Consider the following 13,813-nt stretch of genomic DNA (forward strand, 5'->3'; position numbering starts at 1 on the left):
TTTAAAGAATACATAAAGAGTGCACTTCTGAAGAAGCTTACTATAAGTTGAGGAGTACTTATGTGATGATGCGACATGGCGCTAAACTGAAAGCCGATGAAATTAGGATGTTGATGTGTGATGTGATGTATTCGTGTTTGTGTATGTGTGTGTGTTTTGTCGGTGTATAAATAAGTGTTGTGAAGTGTTGACTTGGCAGTGTCCCGGCGCAATTTCGTGTCTAGTTTCTGGTTCTGTTGCCGTTGTCCACGTTTGCAGAATTTAATTAAAATATTTATTGGTTTGACATTTGGAGACCTTATACATCTCCATTTCTTTTTTTAATATTATTTTTAAGTTTTGACATTGGAGGCTTTTTACACCTCTGAAGATTGTATAATTTGGTTAATTAAATTAGTTTACTTTGACATTCAGAGACTATATTCATCTGACTTATTTAGATTAGGAATTTTATTTATTGTTAACTCAGGGACTTTCTACATCCCCTTGCTAATAGTAATTTATTATTAACTCAGGGACTTTTACATCCCTTGCTATATTAAGGCTGTATATTGTTAAGCTTATGGATTTTAAACGTGTATATTTTAGTTTAATTTCTAGTCACAGGCCCGCGACGTCGAAGCTCCCAAGACGATCCCATAGAGCTTAGGGAACGGAAGCAATACCATGCATCGGTACCGCTCTGCTTTCAGAGCATGACATGAGTTCGTGTGAGCTAACTTTGGGGGCGGCAGACGTGAGCTTGCCTTCGAATCCAAAAGTTTAATGGTTACTTGACCTGAAATGGAAATTTCAGAATTAAATTATTATTATTATAATTTTTTTTTTTTAATTTATGACGGTGGAAGCTTCTACACTTCACTGAACGTAGATTATAGTTAGAGTTTAGTTGTGTAACTAAGGGACCCCTCATCCTGTATTATTATTATTATTATTTTTGTATTTTCTTTTATTTCATTTATAGTACTGTAGTTTTTAAGTATTTTATTTGTAATTATTTTATGTGAAAAATGACTTTCTGCCAAGTTTCTTGCGGCGCATTTTATTTACTATTTGTCGGCTAGTTCAATCGATCAATCATTTAATTATTTAATTTTATAAGGGTTCGCCCATTTTGGCCCTAAAAACGGAACCCTTAAAGGATTACTTTGTTGTCCGTTTGTTAATGTTCCTTTTTTCAGGAACGCGTGGAGATAGACACCGTAAATTCCAAACATTAAAGTACCTACCTAAACTTACATGAAACAGAAAGAAGAGATCATAGGTTATGCAGATCACTTCAGTGAAGTGGTGTTTCATGGGTTTTACTTTTGATTCTAAGCATGTTAGTTTCGTCCTATCCCTAGAGAATAAAAGAAACAATCGTCAATTATTTTCAAAGCCTTATAACTATAAATAACCGGCCAAGAGCGTGTCGGACACGCCCATGATAGGGTTCCGTAGCCATTACGAAAAAATCAAGTAATATTTTGTGCGTTATAACACAATTAAAACACTTACTACAGTCTTAATATCTATTAAAAAAAGAGCGTATCTTCACGGCACTTACGTCCTTTTGTTGACAAGCGCAGTTTTTCGGCAATAACTCAAAAACGGTATATCCGATCATGTTGAAACTAATTATCGTTGAAAGTATTTATTAAGCGTTACCTTTTCATATTTTGTGCATATTTTTTGGACAAACGGTTTAAAAGATAGAGGGGGGGCACACCATTTTTGCTACTTTGGGAGCGATTATTTCCGGAAATCTTCACTTAATCAAAAAAGTTTTTGAGAAACCTTACTATCTTTTCAAAAGATCTGTCGAACTATGTGCCACACGTTGATGCGAGTTAAATTTTTTTTTCAATTTCTGTTACGTTTAAAAATAAATAGCGACTTTGACAAGACAGTACTCCAAATTTCATTGATGTACATCTTGTAGTTTTCGAGTAAAATGCCTGTGACATACGGACGGACGGACAGACAGACAGACAGACGGACTTGACGAAACTATAAGGGTTCCGTTTTTGCCATTTTGGCTCCGGAACCCTAAAAATCGAACTCTAATAAAAATGTACGCATATCTCATTAGTGTAAAGAAATGTTTCATATAGCTATATTCATTTGAGCAAATACATAATTGATAGCAAGTAACCGGAGCACAAATGCCAAATACTACTTTTGTCCCCGGTCTCCCCTACCCTCGTTTGCGTCGCGCAGACGGATAAAAACAATACTAAAAGTCTATAAAACTGATTCGTCCATTGAATCACCGTCAGAACAAAGCGATTTGAATGAGGCATGAAATAATAAAATATTCGGCAAGAAAGAATAATGTTGACATCGGGAGAAATATGTTTCTTCGTAACTCGGGACAACATCAAAGAACGTCCAAGGGGGGGGGGAAAGTTGAGACTCCGTTGATGCTTACGAGTTTGATGCCAGCGTTGTCTGTTTTTAACCGGCAATTGCCAAAGCTTGACAAATAACCGTTAAATCGTTAATCGATAACGATTTTTAACCTAAAAGTTATTGACGGACGCAATGGGTATCGTTAACTTTCAGTAGACTGTCGTTAATTAAGTTCTTGTTATCTGTCCAAAAGATACCGCTATACCAAAACATTTTGTTCGATAAGTACGTTCAGGTTGTATGTTGATTTGCATAAGTAATAATAACTTGATATACATATAATTGCTACAAATTTTGTGATACTCATTTTACTTGTCGGTGGAGTGATCGCCACTCCGCACGGTCTTTGGCAAATAAATAAATTGTTACAACATGTAATAATTTTTCATAGCCCATAGTACCAATACTTTTAAAGTATACCACTAACGCAACAACATAACATAATATAACAAGTTATTTTCATTACCGACGAGTTAACTATTATCGTTAATTGTGGCCAGATTCTACCTAGAACCACTACCACTTATACTATTACTTATTCTGTGCTAGAACTTAACCTACAAGTAACGAACAAGCAATGAACGAAGTTAGTTATTTGATTCACAATACGCAAGGACAGAAAAAAAACAGCACCATTAAGTTTCTGTAGTCATCATCCACCACTGCTGAACAAAGATCTTTCACTCCTACATTTAGCGCTGTGGTTCAGTACCTCAGCATTGCTGAGTTGCCAGCCCTTTCGGCTAGCTATAAGTTTACTTCAACATTAAGTTATGTACCTGATGTTGTTAACTACAAGTTAATGTATATTTTTTTTTTCTAGTAGCATTATTAATAAACATATTATTATATTTTTGACATATTTCATCGTAAATAGTTTCCTTCCTTTCAAATAATACCCTTTTACGTTTAGCGGTACAAACATCTAACGTCTTCAAATTGTAAGACCCATCGTGAAGGGTTTCCCGGCAATAGGTACTCACTTATCTTCCGCTTGTTGGCACAGCGGATAGAAATAAACAATGGTGTTAATCCACCGTATCCATTAGTGCGAATCTCAGGTGCCGCATTGTTTGCGGCAACCAATCAACCATTTGTATCCAACGCTGCGACCTTAACACAACAACGCCGCGGGCATATTACGAGCAGGTATTTGTACAAATATTTGCGTTACAAGTTATTTGGCTTCGACAAACATGGCGATGTTTGACGAGAGCATGTTGGAAATATCTTCGTTAATTGCATGGTTATTTTTGGTAAGTTAGGTGAAGTGATTTGCGGTTTCGTTATCTGCTTTAAACATGGTGGGTAAGTTTCTTGAGTATTGATTTATCTGTCCAAAGTAGGTCCGACCATATCTCGTGTCTCGACCGACCGACCATGAATGTCTCGTTCAAGCGTATGTATTTATGTATGTAAGTATATTTCTTTTATTCTCTCTCTAGCCTAAACGGGTGAATGGTTTTCAACATATGAGATACTACCCCGTTGTCTGCGACTCCGTCTGGGTAGTAGGTATTCGCTCATCGCTATCCCGCGGGAATAATGCAATTTTCCGGGATAAAAACTATCCTTATGTCCTTCCCGAGGACTCGAGCTATCTGTATTCCGAACCGATGAGGTAACAAAAAAAAAAACAAGCAAACAGGCAGAATTTACTTATGTTTATTTATTTTTTATTTAATAAACGCGAAAGTTTGTATGGATGAATATTTTGTCGGAGAAACGGGGGTAGGAGGGTAGTACAGATACAGTCAGGGATAGCTTACGATATTCGGAGATTGAGCAAGACGACAAAGTTAATCAAATCAACACTTTTAATCAGCAAACACTATCAGTAGGTGCAAGGTAACGTGGACAGTTCCGAAGTCCTAAAGGTAAGCGTCCACTTGTCGGTATCGTACGCATCGACGAATCGCACGCAACGGATCATAGTATTCTTTGTATACTCATATAAGTGCGTCCAGTCCGCCGTATCGTACGCATCGCACATTTCTATACAAAGCAACAAATCGATACGTCCGAAGCGTACGATGCGATCAGTGGACGCCTACCTAAGCGTCAGTCTCTAGCGCAGACCGCATCTTGCCCATCCGGCTCCGTCCGAGTGCGCTACGGCAGGTCAACCGGTCTGATGTGACGTCGCACGGAGGGATCGACCAATCATAATCAACCGCGCGCTGCGCTACCGTTGAATATCTGTACTCATGACCGTGCTGTCTCCGAAAGCTTGGATGTTTGTTAAACATAGGCACTTGTCGCGAGCACTTAAGCGAGTAGAGCGAGTAACTAGAAACGAGTGGGCGAGCAGCGAGAAGCGAGTGTAGTTTTGTCGCTCGGCTGTAAGCGAGTGTTCGCGTGCGACGGGCGATTACTCGCTCCACTCGACTCGCTCGTGCGGGGCGGCCGCCAAGCTGACATCGCTGAGCGAGTATCTATAGCTCAGCGAGTTTTATAGCTCTTGTCGCTGCGACAAAAGATGTAAGAGCGAGTTCTCGCCGACAGTGTGAACAGCCAGCGATCAACTATTAATATATGTCTCTTTTACTCACACAGGATCTTATATCTTTTGTTCGTTTCTTGAGCGAGAAAATAGTAGATAGCCAATCGTTTCCTCGCTGGCGGTGAGACAAGTGCCTAAGGGCAATGTAAGTTATAAACCAAGTCATTAATGAGTCCGCTACGCTCGCGGTGTAAACTAGGCCTTACACGTAGTAAACATAACTTTAATTACAGGGTGGCCTATTTAGATTGGTCAGTATGGGAAAGTCTGACACTACAAGGCATACGAGGATCTGTTCTTATGTCACCATGTCATCGATTTTAGTAACAAGAAAAACTGCATTCATACATTTAAAAAAAAACTTCTATTCAGTTCGGGAATCGAAATCGAACGATGCATTTGTTATTATTGCAGCACGTTTAGAAAATATATTGCGGTCAGTCGTAAGTTAATACACAATTACCCTCTATTGAAGAATCCAACAGCAAAGATCATTTTGTGAAGCAATATTATCCGAGCTGCTATAAAAAATACCTAACATCGAAGGCTAAGGAGGGGGGGGGCTTTGCTCCCGCCTTAGCCTTCTGAACCTAACCTATCCGAGTCGCAGCTGCTCCGAACCGTCTTGCTCGCACAAATCAAATGTTTTTTTTTTTGCATTTGGCATGCAAGATATTATACCATCTAATATAAAATTAGTGTTTCGATGATTTGTATTACCATAGAAACGTATTATCAAGTATACACTGGTAAAACGATTTTCTGTGTTTTAAGAATTTTAGGAACTAAAACTTACGATGAACCAAAATTATAGTAAAGACGATTCGATGAACGACTATGTCGATATACAAATAAAATGATGAAGTAAAATTTGATGAGTTGATTCTTGTGTAAAAGGTAATTCGAGCAATTGTATGAGCGATGAAACGAAGTTCTATAATTGATTCTGCGAATAGTGTCATGCGAAGGGATAATAGATGAAACAATTTTCGGTAAAATGATGGATTACCATCTAAATGAGCCACTCTGTATATTGAAATCGAAACAGCAACGCCACATATCAACTGAAATAAGCGTCAATAACCCCTTTTTCCTCATCCCTGTCACATATGTTACACCTGACCTGAGACTCTGCTAAATTAACGTACTGGTTGCTCCATTTTCCCAGGATGTTATATCATTTCCCCTGCTCCGTATTCCATTGCCAGATACAGGTCAGGCTCACCTACCAAGTCTCAATAAATAATTCAGGAGGCCGCAATGTAGTAGAGTACTACTAAATATTTATATGAGCCCAATCTACTAATGAACTTTAAGAGATTAATGCAGTGTGTTTTGAAAATTGAGGTTGATTGCGGATTTGATGTTATGCGAACCTGCGAGGATCGCATTAAGCATTAAAGTCAAAAATTATCTTCATTCAATAACGGTATTTGACTATTTTCTATTTATAACAAACTAGCTTTACTAACTAGCAACCGCGACTTAACTCGCGCAGAATTAGTATGCAGTTTAAAACTTTTTTGATCCCACAGAAACTATGCATTATTTCGGGATTAAAAGTAGCCTATTAATTATTACATGTTAATCCAAAGTATATATGCCAAATTTCATGCAAATCCGTTCAGTGGTTTAGGCGTGAAAGAGTTACAAACATCCATCCATCCATACAAGGGCCAATCAACTTTTATACCCACACTAAATCTGTCCGCGACATTTTTCAAACAATTGCAGATTTTTTAAAGTAAAAATGTTTTTTCTGTAATTTAATAGATGGTGTACATGAATACATGCCATCCTACGTAAGTTCAACCTGGTACGATTTTTTGGTAACGCCAGAGACAATTTTGGTAACGCAGGAGACGCCCAAAGTGTCGGTAAAATAGTTGATTGGCCCACAAACTCTCGCGTTTATAATATAGAAGATTACTTACTATAAGGGCTGTTTCACCATCCATTGACTAGCGTTAACCGACGGTTAAATGTGATGCCGTCTCCGTCTATTCGAACAAAATAAATAGAGACGGCATCACACCTAACCGCCAGTTAACACTAATCAATGGATGGTGAACAGCCCCTAAATGTTGTAATAATCCTCCTAATCTAATTCTATTAAATGCAGTATATTGCCAGGTTTATAACAGACTCTAAGTGCAACTTGGAGTAAATACGACCCGGAGTCGTCTGTTTATGCTCACACACTCACAAACCGCATTATGTATGCAACGCAGCTTGACAGCTGCGCTACGCTCCACTTGGGCTCTTAAGCCAGATGCAGTCATGAATAGATACGTTATTTCACTATTTTTTATTCATTTTATAAATTAAAGCTTGACAATGCATGTTATCAATTTTTAAGCTATCTTTAAATATAACAGAGTTATAAAGGTTTGAAATTCAAGATTAGACAGAGAAAGACGTCACACGCAAGTAGCGCCATAATTGCTACATAGAGAAAAGCGTTTTAGAAAAAGACAATATAGATTTTTCAAAAAATCGCTATAAATCCAATTTCCAACCGAATTAATTTTTCTCTTCGCTAAACATTGTCTATACATCGTGATTTTTATAATAATACTAGCGTTTACCCGCGGCTTCGCACGCGTAAATCATTAGATACAGCAGTTGAATTTAAATTCCAGGATTTTGTTAAATTCATGTAGGAATTCCCTAAAATTACATCGTGGCTTTCATTGACTCTGAATTAAAACACTCATGCCAAATTTCATGACTCTAAACACAGCGGTTGTTATTTCGAGATTTCATCCCTATCCCGTGGGAATATCGGGATAAAAAGTAGCCTATGTATTATTCCAGATGTCCAGCTATCTACATAGGTACCCAATTTCATGCCTCTAAGCCCAGCGGTTATTAGTTCGAGATTTTATCCCTATCCCGTAGAAATATCGGAATAAAAAGTAGCCTATGTGTTATTCCAGACGTCCAGCTACCTACATACCAAATTTCATAACTCAAAGCCCAGCGGTTGTTATTTAGCGATTTTATCCCTATCCCGTGGAAACATTGGGATAAAAAGTAGCCTATGTGTTATTCCAGACGTCCAGCTACCTACATACCAAATTTCATGACTCTATGCCTAGCGGTTGTTATTTAGAGATTTTATCCCTATCCCGTAGGAACATCGGGATAAAAAGTAGCCTATGTGTTTTTCCAGACGTCCAGCTACTTACTTACATACCAAATTTCATGACTCTAAGCTCAGCGGTTGTTCCTTGGAGATTTTATCTCTATCCCGTGGGAATATTGAGATAAAAAGTTTAAATGTTGTGAGAATGTTTTAATCCAAGTTACAAACTAACTTTTTGCCAAATTTCATCCAAACCCGTCTAGCCGTTTCAGCGCACACACTCAATCACAAAATTTCACATTTATCACAGAGTTGTCAAATAGCATAATATTATTCTTTTATGTGGAACAGTAGCCAGAATAAAAGGGATATGAAATAGTACCTTTTAAAGCCGTGTTTTAATAAAAAACGTGAAAAGGCTATATCAAAAATATTGCTGGTCTGTTCTTGGAACCGGAAGTTAGGCACTGGAATAACAAAACAGAACAACGTTGCCATAACACATGCAACGCAACGTACCGTATAGCCATATTTGGGCTTGTAGTAGTCAAGTATTTTGACTAAAAGTAGTTTCCATTAGACAGTTACCGTTAAAGCGCGTTTTTTAGTTTGTAAAACTATACTTTAGTTTATTTCCGGGTCACCTTTAAGAACCACCTTTTTATCATTCAAAAATAACCCATAACATGCGCATTTAATATTCTGGGTCGTTAAATCTGTTTGGGTTTCCGATCATTGTTTTCCTTTTAATATTTAACTTTTCCGTTAGTATTACCATTTGATTTGACGTAAATAATGAAAACCAGCCAAGTGCGAGTCGGACTCGTGCATCGAGGGTTCTTAAATTGGTTGGTATCTATGAATATCCAGTGCTAGAAGAGCCTGCTTCTTAGCAAAATGTACATACGCGTGTGGGGATACTGTATACCTACATTGATGACTGTTTACTTCAAAGAGATGTCAATAAAATGTCAAATTATTGAAGGCCCCCCGTACTAGGGAAATTTTGTCCTTGTACCAAAAGACTGCGATAACATCGCAATGATAATATGATTTAACTATTAAACTTTGAGGACCAATAGCTGAATTCAATTTATTTGAAAATATTACAAAACAAAAGAAGCTAAGTTATGAAAGTAGATACGAACCTTGCATTAAAATAGACTTAAATAGTTACATTTACAAACCGTGGTGGCCTAGTGGTTTGACCTATCGCCTCTCAAGCAGAGGGTCGTGGGTTCAAACCCCGGCTTGCACCTCTGAGTTTTTCGAAATTCATGTGCGGAATTACATTTAAAATTTACCACGAGCTTTGCGGTGAAGGAAAACATCGCGAGGAAACCTGCACAAACCTGCGAAGCAATTCAATGGTGCGTGTGAAGTTCCTAATCCGCACTGGGCCCGCGTTGGAACTATCGCCCAAGCCCTCTTGTTCTGAGAGGAGGCCTGTGCCCAGCAGTGGGACGTATATAGGCTGGGATGATGATGATGAGTTACATTTATTTGAAGCCTCAAAAAACGATCCATTTATTGGTCAGAAGAACCCTGTTTAGCATATTATAATATAACATATAATATATATCATTATATAGCATATAATATTAATGAAAGGTGCAAGAGGAACGAATCCTTGTGTAGTTTGGATGCTTGAATATTTATGAAGTGAGCTGTCCGATCTTGTAATAAGAGCTACTGAGCACCTACGTCATAGCACCAGGGGTGAGGGAGAGCGCTATATTTCTTCACTAACCTCTACCCGCGGCTTGGCTCTCTAAGAAATTGAAATCCCCAAAAATTACATAGTGGTCTTCTTCATTTCCGTTAAATATATACATAGTTCCCACGCGGGTCCAGTGCAGATTGGGAACTTCACATGCACCATTGAATTGCTTCGCAGGTTGTGCAGATTTTCTCACATTGTTTATTTCACCGTAAAGCTCGTGGTAAATTTCGAATAGAATTTCACACATAAATAAATTTCAAAAAACTCAGGGCTTCGAGATTTGAACTCTGCTTGAGAGACTAGGTCGAATCACTACGCCACCAGGGTTTTTTACATTCTCATTCATTAACCTACCCACAATTACTAGTTCTATGGTTCAGTTTATTGAGTTCTTAGTTCTTGTCACTCCTACTAGATGTCGTGACGTTACTAACTTCGAGTAATCCAGCAGGTTTTTCGATCCCCTGGACAAAGGGCGACAGCCGCTAGATCCTAGCTTACGGGAGACGTTTTCAGCCTCCAAGACAAAATAAAGGAATCTTAACTCTCCAACGGACCGATTTGCACACGGTTTTTAATCGACTTCAAAAAAGGAAAGTTATCAATTTGACCATTATGTATGTAATGTAACAGAATGGCACAGCTTTAATTATGTTGTGTGTCAAATTTTATAACTGTGTGTATACTTGTTTGTTTTTATTTTTGATAAAAAGGTAAAGTTCGAAACTGTAACTAAAATGGAATGGGAAAAAAGAAAAAATGGTTTAAAAAAATCTTGTCTAAATATTCCAACTATTATTTTGAGGTCTATACACAAATAAATCTCTTTTTAGTCACAGTTTTGAGACCCGTTTTAATAAGAATACTTTTTGAAAATCTAAATTTGAATGGAAATGATCTGAATATTTGATGATGAAAGATGATATTAGATATGAATAGTGAAATCTGGCAGCTGAAAAGGTTGGAATTCCTAGATGTCTAGGTACTAAATTCAATTCCCAGGACGATTCTATACCGGGTGTGGCCTGTAATATGAGCAAAAAATTAAAACATAGATCGTCCTCGTCAAACTGAACAACATTAGTTCAGCGACTTTTATACATAATGGAGTCTTTGAATTTTATTTTTTTCATACACAAATTAAATACTGCTATCAATGTCGCCTGTCACGCTACAAACATCAAGCATTTTGCTTTACATTGCTTCTTCGAATAAACCTAAAAGTGTAATAAAAATTAAAAACTAATTATTGTTAAAAGTCGCTGAACTAATGTTGTTCAGTTTGAAGGGTGTGATCTACGTTTTAATTATTTGCTCATATTACAGGCCACACCCGGTATATTCACAAAATAGTCTAAATGTACGGTTGAGATTTTGGGATTTTACATGCGAATGTACCATCCGATCCCGAAGGCATATTTTGGTCCTTATTTAGTGCCTGTATTTTTTTGTACTTGCTCTTGTGTGTATTTCTTTATATATGTTTATTCATAACTTAAATGAATGTGAAACGGTGGGCGGACCCGTTGACCGGATGAGATCTGTCAATCGGTTGGTAAACTGTGGATGAGACTAGCACAAGACCGGGCAAAGTGACATGAAAATGAAAATCCCATAGCTCAGCTGCGGGTGGATATAAGCTGATTTGTTATTGTAAATAAATGTCACAAATTATAAGTTTTTTTCGTAAAAACATATTATAAAGTAAATTAATGTATTCAAAAGAATGCGTACAGAAATGTTCTCTTTGATTGGAATTTAATGGTTATTATGCTATAGAATCAATTTATCACTTATAATCCGATTCATTAATCAATTACGGAAATGAACATTTTATACAAGCTCACTGCGACCGCAGAAATTATAACTATATTGTTTTTGATTCGTGGAATAACATCAATTTAAAAATTAAATATTTCAAAGTATACGTAAAATTCGTAACACAAAATGAATATTGTCGCAAGATGTAATAAAATAAGGCATATATTTTACGGATACATTTTGGAGTGGACGGTTTTGCTAGAATTTATCAAAAATTGGTTAGTTTACATATTTTCTGAAATGATCTGACATGGGGTATAGTATAAGTTTAAACTTTTAGCTTGGTTCAAGACCAGCAGGATCCAATATTTTGTTCTAGCTTTCTGCTTCTTTTTCTTCCTACCCTTAAAACCAGTTCTACCTGTCTTTTTGTCTACTTGTCTTTTTGTACGACATAGCGTCAAGGCGTACCTATCTCTATCCTGGGTATGTACACAAGTTACATAGTTTATGTGCAAGAGTTATATTGTAAAATCCGTTTGTTTACGTTCTCCCTAAAATGGTCTGACATATAGTAGGTATAATTATCTGGAATACGGAAATTCGCCGAATAACTAGTCACCGACATAGCTTGAAGAATATAATGCAAGTGAGATGACAATGAGCAGGTTACATCGATCGGAGAACAAATAATCGTTGAGGGAAAAAATCCTCGAGTGCCGACCATAAACCGACCAGAAAGAAAGAAAGAAAGAAATACATTTATTCACAACACAGCAATAGACAACACTACACAAGACACAAAAATATTATTAAGTAGGATAGTAAAGGTAGGTAGTAAGGTATGTGTCATTGCGCTTGTGAATCGGACACTGGCTCAGCATAATGCTGAGACGTTGAGAACGCCCCAGGCGCTGATTTTCAGCCAGCACCGTCGGTGACCCTCTGACAGCTATAAAAATATACTACAGACTATTAAATATACGTACTACACACTACTAACATGCATGAATTAATAACCTAACCAACAAAAAACTAGAAAACCCACGACTTTGTCACTTCAAAGTTCAGTATCTCAAAAACGGCTAAATCTATTTTGATGAAACATGTCTAAAAACCATCGCTAGAAATCCTGATTTCATAAAAAAAACCGCATTCAAACATATAACACCGCTCTTTTTGCGGCGGGGGTTAAAAACGAACATGCAACGTACGTTGCAAAAGTATGATGATGATGATGATGATGATGATGATGATAGTATGATGATACTAAAGTCGAATTTTGTTTATTCAATGTCGCTATTGTAAAATAAGCAGAGTAAACGGGTTGCAGCCAGCTTAGGCAAATGCAATCGGCTTTGCGGCCAAATCTGCAGCGCAGGTGCTGCACGCTGCCAGATGCGCTGTTCTGGAGCTGGTTTTGTATTTAACTATTTTAAATATACAAGGCCCGCTTTAGGTATACTGGGCCCGCGTGGAACTATGGCCCAAGCCCTCTTGTCTGAGAGGAGGCCTGTGCCCAGCAGTGGGACGTATATAGGCTGGGATGATGATTATGATGATGAAATATACAAGGTGCTAATCATTAAACTGAAAGTCTTATTTATTTATCTACTTATTTACATGCAATATGACGGTTGACCCCCACAGCCTTACATTGTATACTTAAAATTAATTATGTACTAATTAAAAACTAGTATCATTCATCCTGTATTTTCTCTAGCTCTCTCCTCGGTCTAGGGGGGGGGGGGAGCTGCTTCAAATAAATAGTTGAAGAGCGCTTGTACTGCTAATCCTTTGCTTGTGAAAATTGAAGTGGCTGTTTTTTTACAGTGACAAATTTAAATGTTTTTTTTTGTTTCGTTAGTCTAACATCTAAGTTTTCGGTTACAAAATACGTCTCGATCACGTTCGCCTTAAAATCTCAATTTGTATGGAAATACAAACAGCGCCTCTAGCGGAACGCTTGCGATGTGATGTGATGTGTGAGGCCTCCTCTCAGAACAAGAGGGCTTGGGCCATGGGCTATTTACTGAATAAATGATTTGAATTTGAATTCGCACCTCTGAGTTTCTCGAAATTCATGTGCGGAACCACATTTCAAATTTACCACGAGCTTTACGGTAAAGGAAAACATCGTGAGGAAAACTGCACAGATTCAATCGTGTGTGTGAAGTTCCCAATCCGCACTGGGTCCGCGTGGGAACTACGGCCCAATATAAGGTGCTACAGTTAACTAACTGACACATGATGTAGTTTGGTGTACAGGAGGGCTTCGAATTGGTACAAGTTATGCGCCATGTTCTGTCAGATAAGGTTAGGTTTTGATGCGAGCGATTTGTAA

General features: G+C 37.6%; 1 protein-coding gene across 1 annotated transcript in view; it reads right to left on the bottom strand.

Annotated features, from left to right (window-relative positions):
- Positions 1-13,813, bottom strand: part of LOC141440176 (cell adhesion molecule Dscam1-like) — a 267,224-nt gene that overhangs the window by 228,615 nt on the left and 24,796 nt on the right. The gene's annotated exons all lie outside the window — the stretch shown is intronic.

Source organism: Choristoneura fumiferana, chromosome 22, assembly GCF_025370935.1.
Source record: "Choristoneura fumiferana chromosome 22, NRCan_CFum_1, whole genome shotgun sequence".
Classification (NCBI taxonomy): domain Eukaryota; kingdom Metazoa; phylum Arthropoda; class Insecta; order Lepidoptera; family Tortricidae; genus Choristoneura; species Choristoneura fumiferana.